Source organism: Marmota flaviventris, chromosome 5, assembly GCF_047511675.1.
Source record: "Marmota flaviventris isolate mMarFla1 chromosome 5, mMarFla1.hap1, whole genome shotgun sequence".
Classification (NCBI taxonomy): Eukaryota; Metazoa; Chordata; class Mammalia; order Rodentia; family Sciuridae; genus Marmota; species Marmota flaviventris.
The window spans coordinates 69,068,762-69,088,975 of NC_092502.1; the positions used below are offsets into that span (position 1 = coordinate 69,068,762).

A 20,214-nucleotide genomic window follows, 5' to 3' on the forward strand; every position below is an offset into this window, starting at 1 on the left:
CCTTGAACTTGTGATCCTCCTGCCTCAGCCTCCCAGACTGCTGGGATTACAGGTGTGCACCACTGTGCCCGGCTTAGTCTAGTGCTTTTAAGGAGACAATGGAAAAAGAAAGACATTGCATCCTGAGGTCAAGGTGGATCATTTGTCTATTTATTTGTTTTTCATAAGCTTGTTGGAAACCATGTGTGTGGTTGGCATATTTATTCGGGGTGGAGGAAGCAAATGGCTTCTTGCCTTCATGCAGCAGAAGGAGAGGAAAGCCCTGAAGTCTGTGAACTTGGAGCTGTCTTGGTCAGGGGACTTCAGGGAAGGAAGGACCAAAAGACATCCTTTCTCTGTTCCTTATGGCTCCAGACTATCTTTTGTTTGATTTTGTCATGTTTTTTCAGAGGCAGCAACTGAATCCCAGAGACCTTAGGAACTCTCCAAGGTCACACACAGAGACAGAAATACAAACCAGGCCTCTGGACTTGAAGGCTCATTTCCTGTCAACCTGGAACCCCCACTCATTGCAGGATGGAGGCTTCCTAACACCACAAGCCCTGAGTTCTGGTTTGTGTCCTCCTCCCATCCTAGAATGAAGGAAGCCCATTTCCCTCCTGTGCTCTGAGAGGAGAGAATCAGTGGAACCCCTGCAGCTAGGGCTTAGAGTTCTGCATGTGGGATGAGCACCATGGAGCAGGAAGAGTAAGAGGACTGCTGCTTTCATGGGACACAGTATTTGGGCCACGCCTGCAAGAACATGTGTGTACTCTCTGTTTTCTCTGATACCAGCACCAGAAGGGTTAAGACGTCCCCAGCCCAGGGGACCAAGGAGTTGTCCACACAGGAAGCTACTCTCCCAGTCTCAAAGGCCTCTGGGGAAGGGGGAGGGGAGCAACTTTCTCAGTCTCTTTCCCAGGCTCCTCAGCCTCCCTGGGGATCCAGCTACATGCCAGAGAGGTGACCCCTGACCCGGCCCCCTCCACTGACTCCCCAGCCCGGGTGAAGGCTCTGATCCAGGCTCAGGGCCCTCAGGGCACTGGGAGGCTGAGACCACCCCCACATCCTCACCTTGTTTTTTTTTCCATCATCCCATTTACTCCCCTTGGGCCTCGCTCCACTCCTGTTCCATATTCACCATGTCCAGACCCCTAAACTTCATCCTCCGCTCCATCTCTGGGCCCCCTGTCCTCTCCTCCCAGCCCTCGCATTTGTAATCTTCTAAAAATAAAAGCTTGTGATTCAAGTAGGCAACTCCGGAAATATACAATCCGGCTCAGGCATCCTCTGGGTGGGGACAAGGAAGGACCCACATACAAACAAATGCCCAGACCCAGCAGCCCTGCACCCACAGGTAAACACAGGAACCCAGTCTGTTCCTGAAGAGAAAGAAGGCAAGGGGTGGGGGGTGGAACGGGTGGGAGGGAGGAGAACACTACCAGGGAGCTCTTGAACTAAGGTCCCTAACAAAGATGGTCTGGGGTCTTTCTCCAGGAGTGATTGCTGTCTTCCCACTTTCTAGGCAATGGCTTGGAGAAGTGTGGGCTGCCTCCCAGAAGGCCAGTTCTGACCATCCAGGGTCAGGACTAAAATCTAGGGAACCCTCCCAACCCCTCAACAGGTTGGGGTCATATCCCCTGAGGGTATCCAGTTGCTCTGCTTCCCAGGGATGGATGGGAAGAGGGCCATTTTGGGCAAAGCTGATCAAGCATCTGTTCCCAACCCTCTGCCTCCTCCTGGATCCTGGCCAGGACAGAGGCCAAAGCAGGCCCAGGAGTTTGAACATCTGAGATCTGCTTGTGTTTCCAGCTGTGCAACCAAGTAACCATGGGAAATGGGTTCTACAGTAGCCCAAAAGGACACTCTAACTCATCTGTGGCAGTCCAGGGCCACATCCTCAGGATGGCAGAAGGACCAGACTATACTGTATTTCAGTGAGATTTACTTCCCTACTGGGTCCTACAGCATTTCTTTTTTTTTTTTTTTTTTGGCGGGGGGGCGGTACTGGGGATTGAACCCAGGGGCACTCAACCACTGAGCCACATCCCTAGTCCTATTTTGTATTTTATTAGAAACAGGGTCTCACTGAGTTTCTTAGGGCCTCACCATTGCTGAGGCTGGTTTTGAACTTGCGATCCTCCTGTCTTAGCCTCCCAAGTTGTGGGGATCACAGGCGTGCGCCACAGCGCCTGGCCCTACAGCATTCTGATGGGAATTGTGGAACAGCTCAGTCAGAGTGCATTCTGGGGGCCTCATGGACCATAGAAATTAATGAAAAGAAGATTGGTTAACATTTTTCAAGTATTTCCTGGGTGCCAAACCTGGACTAAACAATACATATATATTATTCTCAGTCCTGTCAGGAAATCACTTTTATCATCCCTAATTTAAAAGTAAGGAAACTGAGGCACAGATTGCTCGTAGAGTTGGTCCTGGGTCCCAGTAGTAAATGGCAAAGCTGGGACTGGAATTCAGGTCTGTCTGATTCCACAGTCTTTTCCTCTTAACCCCTGTGCTAACAGCCTGAGCGTATGGCCCACCACTGAGGCGGCAGCTTGAAAGCAACAGTGTTCCCAAATTTAAGTGCACACTCCGCATGTCCCAGGGTAGTGACCTGCTGGGAGACTTGGGTTTCCTCCTGCACTGATTTGGGCTTGTACTCTGCCCTTGTGCCAAAGTCAGTGGGCACAACACAAGGGGTCAGACCATCTCTGGCTCCTGTTCCTGGCCACCCTCAGTTCAAACCTCCCGGTGGCAGCAGAGAGGACTGCTGCAGGGGCTCTGGGAAGCTGCCCATCAGCCTCATCCCTAGATTCTTGTCCCTAATGACTAGCATCCTGACTGCCCTGACTGCCGGCCTGCAGGCCTGGCTGACCCTTGCTGACCCCAAACAGGCTGTCTGCTGTGGCAGTCTCCCAGGGGCAGCAGCAGAAGTCCTGTTTGCCTTTCCATTTCCTTTGGGGGCTAGGGGCTGGGCGGGCCTGATGGTGGGCTTGGAAGGGGCCCTCCCATAGCAGGATTGCAGGGGAGATAAGACTGGGGCTAGAGAGATAGCTTAGTGGTAGAGCCTTTGCTTAGCTTATGCATAGACCCTGGGTTCAATTACCAGTACCTCCAGGAAAAAAGAAAAAAAAAAAAGAAGAAGAAGAAAAAAAAAAGAAATATTGACTTGAGAACTTGCCCTTCTCTCTTCTTACCATATTTGGGTCATTTTCAGCCAGTGTTTTCCTGGCACATCCGGCTTTACATCCTAGGGAAAAATAATCCTATCCTCCTAGGCCCTTAGGAAGCTGTTCAGCTCTTCCTATACCATGAATAATTCCCAAGAGCAGGCATTTTGCATTGAAGCCTTTTTGGTTTAGACAAAATTTATCTATCATATCAGAAGGAGATGATGTTGAAGGATCCCACCCTTCAAGTTGGTAAACATGTACTCATAAACCAGTACCTGATGTGTGTGCAGTGTATATGTATATATGATATATATGCATATATATCATATGTGTGTGTGTGTGTGTATATATACACACACATATATACCATATTTGTATATGTATGTATATGTGGTTGATATATGTGACACTGCTGAGCATTTCATGTGCATTCTTATTTAATACAATGAAGGCTGGGGGAGTAGCTCAGGGGTAGAGCACTTTCCTATCATGTAAACATCCTGGGTTCCATTTTCAGAACCAGGAAAAAATAAAAAACTCAGCCTGTGTGCAGTGGTGTGTGCCTATAATCCCAGCTACTGATGAGTATGAGGCAGGAGAATCACAAGTTTGAGGTCAGCCTCAGCAACTTAGTGAGGGCTGGGAATGTAGTTCAATGGCAGAGCACCCCTAGGTTCAATCCCTCGTACCACACACACGTGTGCACACATGCACACACAAACCACCTTCAAAATGACCCAAAGACTTAGGGTCTTTTTGATTTTGGATGAGAAACTGAGATTAGAATCTTACAGTTAGTAAGCGGATGAGCTGGAATTTAAACCCAGGCCTGTAGATTAGGGAGCTTTTTTGTAGTCACTTCTTTTTTTTTTTTCTTTTTTGATACCAGGATTGAACCCAAGGGTGCTTGACCACTGAGCCACACCCCCAGTCCTATTTTGTATTTTATTTAAAGACAAGGTCTTGCTGAGTTGCTTAGTGCCTCGCCATTGCTGAGGCCAGCTTTGAATTGAGATCCTCCTGTCTCAGCCTCCCAAATTGCTGGGATTACAGGCGTGTGCTACCACTCTCAGCTCTTTATTTTTATTTAGAGACAGGGTCTCAATAAGTTGCTCAGGGCCTGGCTAAATTGCTGAGGCTGGCTTTGAACTTGTGATCCCCTTTCTCAGCCTCCTGAGCTGTTGGGATTACAGGCATGTGCCACTATACCTGGCTTGTGGTCACTCTTCTAACTTATGGGCCTTTGTACATGCCCCACAAGTGCACATGCCCCACAAGTGCACATGCCCCTCAGATAAAGTGGGCAGCATTTCCTGAAATTCTGTAACTGCTCGGGGCAGTTCTGATGGGCTAGGCCATGTCCTGCAACCTGGGTCAGGCTTTGCGCTAAGCCTCTAATTGGCTGCTGGCCAATGCCTACCTTTCCTACCAAACTCCTCTATCAATCACTTGTGGTTGCTTTGACCCTCAGGAAGCACTGTTCCGTCCATCTCATTATGGCAACTCTTGATAGTTCCCCCTACCAAAGTAGCCCTTTCTTCCTTTCATGTTTGTCAGTTAAGCTACTAATTTTTATGTGTTCTCTGTCCTTTGCTTTATAGGTTCAACCTGAGCCTCCTTCCCACTGTGACCTTGGGGTTTCAGGAAAAATTCCATTCAAACTTCTCCTCCCCATTCCTACCAGGATGACCTTGATACATAAATTTAATTCTACCCCTCTGTCTGCGGCTCTCTTATCTCAACATTTCTCTGGTCTTGTCCCTCCTGTACCTCCTCTGACTATCTCTGCTCTCTCTTTCACCACCTCCCCCGAGCCAATGCCACGGAACCACCCAACACATGTAAGTGTGACTGCCTTTAAAATGTAACTTTCAAGGAACCTGAAGTTGATTGACAGTAAACAGAACCTTGGAGACCCAGACATCATCTAGGGCTTACGCGGACTCAGCCGTGGAAACCTGAAAACACAGCAAGATGGGAGAGAGAGAGAGAGAGAGAGAGGGCTGGGGATAATCAAAAGAATGAGCTGGAGGGAGAAGTGGGAAATGGAGGAAGCGATATTGATTCAGTCAGGCCCCAAGAATTCTTTACTGTGAGTATGCAAAGGGCCCTCTCTCTCTCTCTCTCAGATCTGCCAATCCAGGAGTGACAAAGAAGCTTCGAGTCACAGGCTAATGTGGAATGATAAGTAGGAGCTGCCTAGAAGAGAGTGCCATTATTGATTAGCAATGTCTGCCGTGGTCGCTGGGTGAGAGATGGTGGGGTGTGCTAGGATTTACATCCTTGCTCTGGTTTCAGTGTCTTCACTATTGAGCAACTAAGGAGCCCAGGGTGGGGGCGGGGGAGTATTTGGCCAAGGTGAGCTGCAGGCAGCTCTCAAACCTCTTGCTGTCTCCTAAAACCCAGGTGGCATTTCTCAGTTAGACTTAGACCAGGGACTGAGGGAGAATGAGGAGTTCAGAAGCCTTGAGTAAGGGATAACTGCAGAGGAGCAGCAAATCTGGAGCTGTGGGAAGTTCGTGGATACATTGGACTGGACCCCAGAGGGATGCCCAGTTTTTATTGGGGGATCAGGCATCTCACTTTGCCCAACACCTCCTGGGTATCTCTGCCACCTCTCTCTCTCTCCCCTCCCCCCCACCCCCAGCTCTTTTTTTTTTTTTTTTTTTTTTTTTGGTATTAGGAATTAAACCCAAGGGCACTTAACCACTAAGCCATATCCTCAGCCCTTTTTAAAGGCAACCACTAGGGGCTGGGGCTGGGGCTTTGTGGTAGAGCGCTTGCCTCATGGGTGTGAGGCACTGGGTTCAATCCTCAGCACCACATGAAAATAAATACATTTAAAAAAAGATATTGTGTCCATTTACAACTTAAAAAAAAATATTAAAAAAAAAAAAAGCAACCACTAGGTTGCTTACATCCTCACTAAGTGGCTGAGGCTGGCCTCCAACTTAACAATCCTTCTGCCTCAGCCTTCTGAGCTGTTTAGATTACAGGCATGCCCACTGGACCCCGGCTCTCTGCCACCTTTCTTGAACCTCTTCCGACCTCCTCTACTTTTTTTGTTTAATATTTATTTTTTTAGTTGTAGTTGGACCCAATACCTTCATTCCATTTATTTATTCTTATGTGGTGCTGAGGATTGAACCCAGGGCCTCGCATGAGCTAGGCGAGCACTCTACTGCTGAGCCACAGCCCTAGCCCCTGGACCTCTTCTACTTCTGTCCGCCACAGAGAAAAAGGAAGATCCTTGAAGCAGAGGCCTGGGCTTTCTTTAGAGAATCCAGTCAGAGGGAAAGAACGGGAGGTGAGAACAGGGCTAGGGTGGCACAGCGCCCCAGGGGCAGAGGCCCTGGCCATGTGGCAGTGAAAGAGCTCTGAAAAGGGCAGCAAGGAGGAGGAGACGGAAGCCGGGCAGGAGGTGAGCAAGGAGCACCTGTGCGCAGGTTTGGTGTGTGGGCTGGAGGGAAGAAAGAACCTCCAGGTGACAGGAGCTGCAGAAAGGGGATAATGATACCCTGGCAAGGCAGCAGGGGCCTGGAGCCCAGCCCAGCCAGGGGGATGGCACAGCTAAGCCATCACGTGCCACCCACAGGCTGGGGGACATGAGCAGGGAGGGGAAGTTGGCCTGAGGTGGCCGGGACCAGCGCAGCCCTGGGGGTTTGCTCTAGAGCTTCTGCCTGCCTGCCTCCCTCTGTCTCTGTTGCTCTCCTCTCTCTCTCCTTCCCTCTCTTTCAATACTCGAGATTGAATCTAGGGGTCCTCTACCCCTGAGCCACATCTCCAGCCCTTTTTGATTTTTTTTTTTTAGTCGTAGACACAATACCTTTATTTTATTTACTTTTATGCGGTGCTGAGGATTGAACCCAGTGCCTCACACATACTAGGCAAGTGCTCTCCCACTGAGCCACATCCCCAGCCCTGTTTTTGATTTTTATTTTGTGAAAGAGACTGTGTTTCCCAGGCTGTTCTCAGACTTGCAATCCTCATGCCACTGAGATTGCAGGTGTGCACTGGTGCCAGCTCCATCTGTCTCCTACTTTCTCTCTTCTCCCTCCTCAACCCATCCACACCCCAGAGTCTCCACTGGGAGCAGAATAGTGAGAATGCAGGTGTCAGGAAATACCTGGGAGCTGCGTTAATCCAGACCATGTGCCCAAGGCTGTGAGAAGAAGCCAGGCCACTAGAGTCCCACGAGCAGAGAATCAGATCTGGACACTGCACACCCAGTTTTCACAACAGAAAACTGAGCTGGGCATTGTGGCACACGCCTGTCATCCCAGCAGCTTGGGAGGCTGAGGCAGGAGGATCACAAATTCAAAGCCAACCTCAGCAATTTAGGGAGGCCCTGAGCAATTCAGGGAGACCCTGTCTCTAAATAAAATATAAAAAGGGCTGGAGATGTGGCTTAGTGGTTAAACGCTCCCGGGTTCAATCCTGGTACCAGAGAGAGAGAGAGAGAGAGAGAGGTGAAGATCTCCCCAGAGCTGGTGTCTCAGACAGTCCCTTCAGTTTGCCATCCACTTTCATCTCCCTTCTTCTGGGGAGCAGTCCTTCTCTAGGGAACTCCCTTCCCAGTGTCTATTCAGAGAGGGCTGACCTTCCTGACCTTACCTCAAACCCCAGGGTGGACACGAGACCGAGACCGTATGTCAATTTGTGCCTGTCATCCCCAGGCCACTGTGATTCAATAGAAATTGATCCAATGACATCAGCACTGAATCTTTTGCTGAACTACTGGGAAAAGGGTGTTTCTTTCTGTTTGGTTTGTCACATGGAAGATTTAAGCCTCCCATGCTTAGATTATTTGGAGTGGGGCTACCAGAGAGTAATGCTATCTCCAAAGGAGAGCAGGCCCAAGTCAGAGAGGCAGATGTCAGATGACATCATCTGAGTGCCTGGATCCAGCTATGCCTGAAGTCTATTCCTGAGCTTTTTAATTATGGGAGTATAAAAGCTTAAACCAGTTTGAGCTGATTTTCTGTTGCTTGCATCCAAGAGACTCTAAGTCAGCTTTAGAGAAATAAGTGGAGAGAAGAGCAACCCAGAGAGAGAAACGACTACAGGGGTAAAGACTGAGTTTGATGGGAAAGCAGGAGTGTATGTGGCAGAAGGTGTCCATTAGGATCAATACTGAGCTGACACTTAGCAGTGAAGCAGGAATATCAGAGTTTATTGAAAAGAACACAGCCAAAAATGTTTTTCTGAGAGGCCAATCTGAGATGGGGAAGACCTTGTTGCTGCTCACTTGGTTATCTGTATAATAGTAGTAGTCTATAGGAGCCCCTTGTCTGTGCAGGGTGTGGGTCTAAATGGGGTGGAGAGGAAGACAAAGTCAGTTGGAGTTTATCCGGTCAGCGAACAGTTGCAACAGACATCTATACTAATAGATCCTATGATGTCAACTGAATTCCAAGACAGATCTTTAAAGACAAGCGAAAACATTCAACCTCCCCCTCTTGTTGCATGTACTGGAACTCCTCCCCTAACTCAACCCCTTCCTTATTGGATGTTCCCAGATTCCATCTGAGGTACAGTATGTAAATCTCAGGGATAAACACGAGAGACAGATGGCAGAACTAAGTGGTTCAGGTTGCACAACTCCAACACGTTATGAGATGCAGCCCAGAGAGGGCAAGCCCCGCTGGCCCCCTCACCCTCTAGTGGCAAGATGTGCTGAACCCTCTTTAGTTATAAACCTAATGAGAGGAGCTCTTGGGGGTGCCAGGTGGGGTGGAGGCCACGGGAGGAAGCAGTGTCCAGAACTGATAAGAAACTCCCTTCCCTGGTCCCACGCACACTGTTATGTCTGCACTGGGAATCCTCAGGGGTGAAAGGGAGGACAGGACCCTAAGGAAAGACAGAGAGGGTAGAAGGTCTTGTTCCTGGTGCCTGGGAGACTCATTACCCCACTTCCTTCACTGGGCAACTACTGATGTCTTTAAAACAAACAAACAAAACAAAAAATACTGCATAAATACGATACAGCCTTAGCTGAGCATGGTGGCACATGCCTGTAATCTCAGCGGGTAGGGAAGCTGAGACAGGAGGATCATGAGTTCAAAACCAGCCTCAGCAACAGCAAGGCGCTAAGCAACTCAGCAAGACCCTGTCTCGAAATAAAATACAAAATAGGGCTGGGGATATGGCTCAGTGGTTGAATGACCCTTAGTTCAATGCCTGGAGGTAATAACAATAATAATAATAGTAATAGCAGACTTCTAATGTATTTGTACATATAAAATATACCTAAGCTGGGTGCGGTGGCCAGTCTGTCGTTTTTTTTCCCCCTAATAGTGGAGACTGACCCCAGGGCCTCCCACATGCTAGGCAAATACTCTACCACTGAGCTACATCCCTAGCCCTTTTGTTTTTTTTTATTCTGAGACAGGATCTGGCAAATGTTGCTCAGCCTGGCCTTGAACTTGTGATCCTCCTGCCTCAGCCTCCTCAGTAGCTGGGATTATAATTATGCACCACTGTGCCTGGCCTAACTCTTCTTTTCTTATAGTTATATGTTAATTTGATTTATTTATCCATTCTTTTACTGATGGACGTGTAATTTGTTTCTGAGTTTTCGCCATTGTAAACAAGAGCATTGAATATACTCTGTGCACATGTATGAGTGTTTCTTGAGGATTCATTCCTAGAAGAGAGATTCCTGGCTTAAAATGTGTATGAATTTTTCATTTTGAAAGATAATGCTTTCAAAGTGAAGGCTTTTCCCTGTGAAGGAGCCCTCTCTCCCACGGGCTGAACTAGAGACAAAAGACAATCAGGGTGGAGAGAGCATGGGTTGTCCATTCAGACATATTCAGTTCAAATCCTGGCTCTGCCGCTTTCTTTCTGTATGAACTTGGTTAAGTCTCTTAACCTCTCTGAGCTTCTGTTTCCTTAACTGCCAAGGAACACATAACGGCTGCCTCACAAAGCTATCGTAAGGATCTAATGGTGTCTTTTGGGCCAAGCCTTCAGCATGGATGGGCCTGGCACACAGTAGGCTCTTGACCAATGCTAGCTTTCTTTCCCTCCTGAATCCCCTTCTGCATTCATCATGGAAGAGCAGGTCTGAGGAGAGGCCTGGGAGACTGATTTATTAGTGAATGTCATGCAGAAGACAGCCTCCACTGGGACCTTTCTCTAGATGGTCTCTCCACCCCAGCCACTGCCTTTCATACTCTTGGTCTCTGCCCAGGAGAAAGAAGAGGATCCTTGAAAGAGCAGTGAGGTGTCTGGATGCTGTTCAACCTGGCAAGAGTGGAGCTGAGCGGCAGGTGACGAGGCCTGTGGTAGATGTAGTTATGATGGTTTGGGGAGGTTGTGGGCCTGAGGGAAGTAGCTTGCCCTATTTGTTTATGTATTTGTGGTGCTAGGGATGGAACTCAGGATCTCAGACATGCTAGGCAAGTACTCTACTGCTGAGCTGCATCCCAGCCCATAGCTCACCCTTTCTGAGCTCAGTTTCTTCCTCAGTAAAAGAAAGGAGCCAATACCCCCAGTCCTACCTTCCTCAGTGTCTCTGACAGTAGATGTCTCCACAGGCCAAAGGGCAAGAGTGAATCCAGGTAGAAATACTTTTCTTTCTTTCTTTCTTTTTTTTTTTTTTTTTTAAATACTATTCCCTCTACCTCATATCCTTTTTTTTTTTTAAATACTTATTTATTTATTTAGTTATTGGCGGACACAACATCTTTGTTTGTATGTGGTGCTGAGGATCGAACCCGGGCTGCATGCATGACAGGTGAGCGTGCTACCACTTGAGCCACATCCCCAGCCCTAGAAATACTTTTCTAAAAACAGTCCAGATGGGGAAGGAAGGACTGAGCCAGACTGGTTGAGTTATCCCTAAAGTGATTTCCCGTGTTCCCTTGACTGTATTTCCTGGTTCCCGATTCCTGGGCGCTGGGGAAGCTGAGATCTGGCCATCGCCTCACTTAGCATCTCACAGTGACATCCTGGCTTCCTGCCCAGGCCCACTCACAGGGTGTAGTGCTGACCCTGTAGGCCCCAGTGCCCACCCCATCAGCCTCACAGCAAGGCCTGAGCTGGCGGGAAGGGACAGACAGGAGTTTGAAAGCCCAGTGCTCTGTCCAGCTCCACCTGACTTCAGTGGCTGAGAGGCTAGACCTGGGCCATCTCACCCAATGCCTTCCTCTCCAGGGTCAGGACAGCTTCAGTTCTGTGCCTGAGCATGATCCTGGGCTGAGCCGGAGAGAGAAAAGGCAGGACAGAGAGTGAGGAATTGAGCAGTGAATGTGTCCCCTTTATGGTCCCTTAACCCACAATGGAAGTGGGCCCTAGGGTGCCTTGCCAATAGCCCCAGGGGATGGACAAAGGAGCAAGAATACCTAGTAGAACCAGCCTTCAGGTTGAGATTGGGGATGAAAGGCACTCAGTGCCCCCTCGGTTGCTAAAAGAAGAAAAGGAAAAAGTAAAATAAACCAATATGTGCAAAGAAATGGAAGAAAGCAGTGCTTGGGGTAATGACTTCCAATGGGGGAGAATCAGGAAGGGAGTTACCATTTATGGGACACTTAGAAGACCCCAGATACTGTACCAACATAATTCCTTTCTTCCTGGTGACCACCTTCAGGGGTATGGGCTATCTTCAGCGCTCCAGTTAGCAGATGAAGAAACCGAGGTTCTGAGAGGTTCTCAGTCACACTGCTAGAAAGAGGCTGCCCTCCAACGGAAGCTCAGCTCTACCTGTCTGACCGCTAAATTGAGGCTGCGTGTTCCTCCGCGGGGCTCAAGACCATCCTCCAGCGCATCTACCTAGCCTCGGCCTTGCCTCACACCCAGCCTCCTCCAGCTTCTCCATCTCCTGAGAGCTGCTCCAGCCTCCCCACTCGCTCCTCACTTGGCTTCCTCTTTGGAAACCAGCCACAGGTTTTTTTCTTCCATGTGAGGGAGAAAAAAATGGTCTCGTTCCCCACCCCCAGGTCTTCCCATCCTCTCATCCATCCAAACCTAAGCATCTTTCTCTCTCTTCCCCCCTCCCTGCTCTCATCTTGTTTTTTTTTTTTTTTTCTTTCTGTTTATCCATCACTAGAATCCACCACCCCCTTCCCTCTTGCCTGTAGGTTCTGTGGCTATAATCAAATCATAACTTTTATTAAATTTAAGATTACTTTTTAATGGAATCAATTTCTTGTGTGGTGCTTCTCTGCCTGCCTGCGGGCTCCGCCAGCTCTGGGCTCAGCACCCACCCGCACAATTGTCTCTGCCGCTGGCATTTCTGGCTAAGCTGCTTCCCGAGGAGGGGCAGCTGTGCCATCCCGAAACACACACACACCCAAGTGCACCTTGTCGCCGAGCCCCAGACACACAACCACCAAGCCCCAGGCGCCCACACGGAGTGGTGGTGGGGGCCAGGGAGCCGGGATGGAGGTGGCGGGGGCAGGAGGAGGGAGCTGCAGAGGGACGCCGAGGGCGCCCACCAAACCCGGAGCTGAGCAGACATTTCTCAGCCTGTTAATTTCCTACAGTTCTGTTTTCCAGCCTCAGAAACAAGCTGGTTTCTGCCAGTCCACCTCCTTCCCACTGCATTGTGCAGCTAGAGCAGGGAGGGGCTGTGTGTGGGGGGAGGGGAGTACCGAGGAACAGCAAGGAGACCCGGGTCTTCATTGGATTTTTAGAAGTCCAGGCATCCAGGCAGGATGCAGAGAAGCATCTGAAGCTGTGACCCCCACCCCCTCAAAGTGAAGCCCAACTGAGAGATTTGCAGTCTGAACCTGCCTAACCCTACTGTCTGGGCCACAGGAGGAAGGGAGCTTGGGGGTACTGCAGGCAATGTTGTTCTGGAGGTAGGAGAGGGAACAGGGAGGGCAGGGGTTGGAGGGTCACTTTGGTGGAGGGGATATGGCTGGAGAGTGCTGTTGGGTGAGCAGTGCCCTCATGGGGCCTGTAGATGAGGGTTTGCTGATTCAGCAGAGAGACTTAGACACATTCTTGAGCTGTCTGGGCAGTTCTGGACTCTGCTCCTGCTTTTCTGGGAGGCTCCCTGGCAGTGTCAGATAGACAGAAGATCCTGGGTGGACAGGTGGCTCTGGGGCCTGAGGGTGGCCATCTTGTCTTCCCACACTGTCTCAGCGCACCTGGTTACTGAGTGTCAGAAGGGAGCCTTGTGTGCATGCAGTTGGACAGATAGTGGGGTGGGTAAGAGTGCAGGCTCAGGCCTCAGGGAGGTCTGTGACTCTACATTCCGATGCTTTCTAACTGTGTGACCTTGAACAAGTGACCTAATATCTCTGACCCTGTTTCTTCACCTGGAAAGGAGGATTCCACAGAATAATGCACGTGGAACATCTGGCATGAAGCCTGGCACAGTCGGAGCTCAACAAGGGGACTGCAGGTCTTCTCTCTCTTTTTTTTTTTTTTTTTTTCTTTTTTGGTGCTGGGAATGGAACTCAGGGCTTCCTGCTCTCCTGCACACTAGGCAAGTGCTCTGTCACCGAGCAACAACCCAGTCTTAGAAGACTGCATGTCTTTTAAGCACCAACCAAATGCATCCACATAGTTCACAAGCTGCCTTGCCTACAGGGGTTGGGACCTGAGCCATGTGGTAGAGGGGACAGACTTCTCCAGGCGGGGGGCTGGGCTTCTGAATGAAATTCAGGCTGAGACCAGAGAACATGACGTGAGGACAATTCCCAGGATTGGAACCCAGGACATGACAGGGCTTTGATCAACCTTCAAGAGGAGGAGTGGTTAATGTCTGTTGGGAAGACAGGTGGGAGACTGATGAAGACACCTGGATACCGAACCCATTCCCTCACCTTGGACTTCCAGGGACCAGTGAGCTGGAAGGTGGATTCCCTCTGGGGCAAGATAAAGGGAGAATATTCTGTGGTCTATCCCTGCAACCTTGCAGCCTGGGCTAGCACCTGTTGGTTTTGGAGACTTTACAGGGCTCTGACATCCTTAGACAAGGGGAGTCTATAAAGATTTAATTAGGCACTGTGAATGGGTGACCTTTGCTTCCCATGCCTGTCCTCCAACCCTAGGGAGAAGGAAGAGACTTGTGAAGAATGCAAACAAGGGGCAGAACTGGAAAAGGCTGAGTTTATTAGTAAAACCCCACGTTTCCTGGAGCTTGGGAATAGAAGCCAACATGACCGGGATCACAGTGCAACCAGGGGCTGCAGCAGCTCACCCCATCAGGGCTGCACTTTGGGGCTTCGCAGCTGCCAGGGGTGGCTGGAGCCTCCTCCCCTAGGCAGGAGCTCACCTCCCCTCTTTCCACTCCCCTTAAAAGGAGGCCAGTCCAACTGGCTCAGCATCCCCCTGTGTTTGACCCCTGGCACAGGCATACCTGCTGAGTCTACACCTGGACCTACACATCTGCAGGGGCTTGTCTGAGCCTAGATGTTCCCACAGGGCCACGTATCAGGCACACGTAGAGAGTTTTAGTGCCCACGGGGACTTTTGATGTTTGAACATTATCTCCAACTCTCATCTCATTCACAAGGCAACTTAGGCCCAGACAGGGGTGAGGTGGGAATCACAGACCACGTGACAGAGCCTGGCCAAGGCCTCCTGACTCTTTCCCACACTGCTTGCTGTGCTTTGTGGCGCGTGCTTCTGATACAGCTATAACCCCACCTCCGTGGCACACCCTTCCACCACATTTACCACAAGCCAGGCACTTTCTGTGTATGCCTAGAGACCATATGGGGCAAGCACTATTGGGATTCCATTGTATAGGTGGGGAGACTGAGGTTCAGAGAGGTTAAGTAATTTCCCTAGGAAGTGGTAGAGCTAGAATTGGGGATTTTTTCCCCTTAGTTTCTAGTGCTGATAACTGAACCCAGAGCCTCCCACATGCCATACAGGCACTTTCCCACTAAGCCACATCCTGGAGTTGGAATTTAGAACCAGAATGTCCGGCTTCAGACTCTAAGCTCTTCACAACTCTGCTATCCATTTCTTCTCCAAAAGCTTCACCTGCACCTGCACACATGTCCTTTCCCTTCCCCTTCCCCTAGCCTTCACTTTCCCATTTGTCCTTGTCATCACCACCATCTTCACAATGCAGCATGTTCTTACTTTAGTCTAAGCCACAAATTCACCCCCATCCCAGCCTCAGCATGGCCATCCAGCTTGCCTTCCTCTTCCTCTTCCTCACAGTCATCTTCAGCCTCATTATGTCCACTATCATCACCAACTTCACCTTATATGACATCCCTAATTGCTGTCCTTATAGATGACCCAGACCTGACTCCTCCCATGGGATGGGAGGCGGGGCTTACAGTCGAATCCACATAAGTACAAAAAGCTCCGTAAAGGTACAAAGCCAGAATGTGGAAAGGCATTACTATGGTTTGGATGTGAGGTGTTACCCAAAAGCTCACGTGTGAGACAATGCAAGAAGGTTCAGAGGAGAATGATTGGGTTGTGAGAGTCTCAACCCAATCAGTGAATTAATCCCCTGATATGGATTAATTCCTGAGTGGTAACTGAAGTGGTAGGGTGTGGTTGGAGGAGGTGGGAACTGGGGTGTCACTTTGAGGTATATATTTTGTATCTGGAGAGTGGAGATCTCTCTCTGCTTCCTGATCATCATGTGAGCTGCTTCTCCCTGCCACACTCTTCCGCCATGATGTTCTGCCTCACCTCAAGCCCCAAGGAATGCAGCTGGCTGTCTATGGACTAAGACCTTTGAAACCGTGAGCCCTCAAATGAACTTTTTCTCTTCTCCAGTTGTTCTGGTCAAGTCATTTAGTCACAGCAGCGAAAAAGCTGACTAAAACAGGCATTCTCCCTCTTGGAGATTTTCTGGAAATAAACGTGGGGGTAAGGGTGAAAGGGGAAGTTTTAAACAGCCAAAGAGTGTGTGCTGAGGGAAATGAATCAATGGTCAAGGAGATTGCTTGTCATCTTTCAATATCTATAGAAATAACAAGTCTCCAGAGAGGGGGCTAGAGCGCCAAGGGAATAGAAGACCAGAAGATACTCTACCCAATGCGGCCTCTAATGAGCTATAGGGGAAGGACAGAACCATAGACAGCTTCCGCCCACTCTGGGTGTTGGCCAACACCCCATCTTCTCCAGCCGCAGTAGCTCTTGCAGGCTCTGGAAGCCAGCGGCAGCAAACAACACCGCCCAGGAGTTTTAGAATTTATTATTCCTTTGAGTCCAAACCCTCCCCACTTCCCAACCCAGTGAGCTCGCTCCGTTGGCTCTTCGTGTGTGTTGGCTGCCAGAGGTGCCATCATCCTGCACAGGAACTAGGAAGAGAGGGCATTGGCTTCCCGGATCAGAGCCTCCACCCAGAGTTCCAGCCAAGGCCCCAGAGCTCCCAGGACCTGGAGGATTTTTTTTTCCCTTGGTTGTGTTTGGAATTGGCTGATTTTCTGGGCACCAGGCCCAGCTCAGTTTAATTTTTGTTTATTTTTATGTACAGATTCTCTTCTGTTTGGGGAAGAGCTTTGTGTAAATTATTATTATTTATATGATAAAGAATAAATCACACCAAATAAAAAAACCCACAATCTCTTTTTCTCAATAGAATTACTAAATTAGGGGCTGAAAAGAACAGCCGATATGCTGGGGTTTGGTTTCAGGAAGCCTTTGGACATGGATTCTCACAAAATGTCTTAGTAAACGGGCTCTGTTATCCTGGATTTGATGCTACTCTAAGCCAGCAGAGGCACATAGGGCCTCCCAGGAAGGCTATGGTGGTTTAGGCCTAAGGGTATGGGCTCTTGGTCCTCCACACATCCCATCCCTTGGGAGATGAGTTGGACATTTTGAAGTGATTTACTAACTCAGAATGGGGAAAGAACGGGGGAAACAGAGTTGGGGATCCTTGCCAGAAACATGATCAAATGCTTTGAATTGGGTGGGGGTGGGGTACATAGAACTTACTTGAATAGTGGCATTATTACATCAGGGGAAAATGAGCCAATCATTGCTTTGCCTATTCATTAAATTTGCATGCTTCAAATCTATTGGTTGGAATGAAATAAGTCAGGAGGGAGGGATACAGATGGGCAGAGGACTAGCTTGGCCCAGAGAGTGTCCCCAAGTGGTTCCCATCCCCAGTCAGGGTAGGGAGAAGGCCAACTCATTAAGAATATTGTACCCTCTTTGCCCCTCCTCAATTCCTCACCCCTCTCCTCTACCTCTCTACCTCATCCAGCCTTTCATAAAATTCTGTTTGGGGACCAGAATAAGATCCACCCAGGGCAAGGAATCCATCCTGAGAGCTAATATGCTAAAGGCTAGAGAGAGGGAAAGTCATCAATAGCTGGTGTTTTGTTGTTGTTTTTTAATCTCTTAGAAACTTAGGCTACCAGAGATTTTTAAAAACAGAACAGGCAGCATTGCTTAATGTGTTCGAATTTAAATTATGTCCTCTTCCTAGAATGGACCCCCATCTGCCCACCCAAGTTCCACCTCTGCTTCAAGCCACCATCACGGTTAAGAGCATGGGTTTTGGGGCCTCCTCTTGAGCTTGAAAATCTACTCTGGCATGTCATAGCTGTGGAAAATCTGAGCAAGTTACTTAACTCTCGCTGAGCTTTGGTGTGCCAGTCCCAATCTGTAAATTTCATAATAGCTCGTGCATACGCACACACATTTAGAGTAAGGATTAAATGAGAAATCCATGTAAAAGATGCCTAACACGCAGTAAGTGCTCTATCTGTGTGGTCATTAGTTATTTTAAATACTTCAGTAAGCTATCCCAGAGCTTCTGAGCTGGGAATTGACCTTATTCTGCCCCAAGACATACTATAAGTGCACCAAAATTTTACCTTAAAGCTGGGTGTGACTGCACACACCAGTAATCCCAGTGACTCAGGAGGCTGAAGCAGAAGGATTGTAAGTTGGAGACAACCTTAGAAACTTAGTGAGTCCCTGTCTCAAAATAAAATAATTTTAAAAGGGCTGGAGATTTGGCTCAGTGGTAAAATGCTCCTGGGTTCACTCCGTTATTCTACGTACAAAAAGAGATCATGCCACTAAGGTTTCCACCTAAATAACTTTTCACAGTCTGTCCTGAACCAGCTATTGTGTATGAGTCTGGCAGTCCCTACTCATGCTTTGCACTAATTAGGCACTCAATCAACAAATGCTTAGTTAAAAAGTTGTCCCAGGCCAGGCCTGGTGGCATAGTCATTCCAACAACTCGGATGAGGCAGGAGGATCTCAAGTTTGAGGCCAGTCTGAACAATTTAGTGAGGCTCTAAGCAATTTATCAAGACCTGTCTCAAAATTAAAAAATCAAAAAGGGCTGAGGATGTGGCTCAGTGATAAAGCACCCCTGGGTTCAAACCCCAGTACCAAAAAAAAAAAAAATGTCCCAGGCTGGAGGTGTAGCTGGGTGGTAGAGTACATGTTAAGCAAGCTCAAGGCCCTCAGCTCAATCCCTATCACCAACAATAAATAAGTAAAATGTTGCCTAACTAGTCAAATTTCCATATCCTAGACAATCCCCATTAAATTCTAATCTCTTTGTTCTAGCTCCCATACAATGCCTGGTTCAACCACTCACAGGAGAGTAGGCCACAGGGAACAATGAGAGGTGGGCTGGGGACTAGAGGGAGGTAGGAGAAGGGAGGTGGGAAACAGAGGGGGCAGGGAAGGGCTCCCAGCTCCCAGGCCATGTGGATCAATCTCTTTCTACTGCCCCTCTGAGGGCACTGACAATTCCATCTTCTCATAGGCATGTTGGTGCACGCCTGTAATCTCAAGTTTGAGACTAGCCTGGGCAACTTAGTGAGACCCTGTTTCACAGAAAAAAAAAAAAAAAAGAAAGAAAAAGAAAAGAAAGACCTCACCCCCCAAAAAAAGTTCTGGGAGGTAGCTCAGTGGTAGAGTACCTCTGGGTTCAATACTCACTGTAGCAAATAAAATAAAGAAACATTCACCTTCATTTTTGATTAATCACTAGCTGACCTGAGACAAGTCTGCTTGTCTAGTTCCTCCTTGTCCAGCCAGACAGGATGAGTATTGATTAGATAGGGGATCAACTGCACAGGCCTTGACTCTATGTTGTCTAAGAAATTCCTTGAGAGGCTCATGTTGGTGAGGCAGGTCTCTGAGTGACTGGGCACTATGCACTTGCCTATAAGTGCATATACACTTATATGTGCATATTTGTGGATAAGCACTGGCCCTTTTATCTTGGAATGCAGGCAATATTAATTTGTTCATTGATTATTTATTGAGGCCCTACTATGTGCCAGCACTATGCCATAGGCTATGATGCAATAGTCACTAAAGGGTGGATCTCCTGCCCTGGGTATGTCTTTCTCTAGTTCCCACACAGAATTTTATGAAGGAGGGGTGATGGGGCCACACGCGGAACACTCTCTGGGGCAATCGCTTCCTTGCTCATCTGCATCCCTACCTCCTGACTCATTTCATTCCAACCAATAGTTCGGAAGCATACAAATTTAATAAGTAGGCAAAATTCCTACCCATACAGAGCTTATTTTCTAGCAAAAAGAGGAAGTAACAGTAAACAGAGAGAGAAATAAATAATTTAATTTCAGCTTGCAAAAAGCTATAAAAATAATAAAACTAGCTAAAGGGATAGAGAATGGCAATGCGTGTTGAGGGAGCTCCTTTAAGCTGGGTGGTTTGAGCAAAGAACTTAATGATGAGAATAAATCAGCCTCAGAAAATTCTGGAAACAGCACCCCTGAATGGTGGCACACGCCTGTCTTCCCAGCAATTTGGGAGGCTGAGACAGGAGGATTGCAAGTTTCAAGGCAGCCTCAATAACTTAGCCAGACCCTGTCTCAAAATAAAAATAAAAAGGGCTGGGGATGTAACACAGTGGTAAAGCACCCCTGGGTTAAATTTCCAGTACAAAACAAACAAATTTTCTGGAAACAGCATCCCAGGCAGAGGAAACAACAAGAACAAAGGCTTGGATGAATATTTTGAAACTATGACTCTAGGTACCTATGTCTTCTTGAGGTAAAAGTGAACCAACTTTTATTGCATACATACATCTTTTCATTGCTTTTAAGAATCATGTCAAACTTCTCATTGAGGGCTACAGCTCCACTCCAAGCCCACTAGCCCTCCAATTCCATTGGCCTCT

At 48.4% G+C, this 20,214-nt stretch overlaps 1 long non-coding RNA gene across 1 annotated transcript; it reads left to right on the top strand.

Annotated features, from left to right (window-relative positions):
* Positions 1-1,251: 1,251 nt before the first annotated feature.
* LOC139705690 (uncharacterized) lies at positions 1,252-12,226 on the top strand. The gene is made up of 4 exons (XR_011707502.1): positions 1,252-1,336; positions 10,351-10,429; positions 10,827-10,896; positions 11,749-12,226. It is a non-coding gene; the product is annotated as an uncharacterized lncRNA (long non-coding RNA).
* The last annotated feature ends 7,988 nt before the right edge of the window (positions 12,227-20,214 follow it).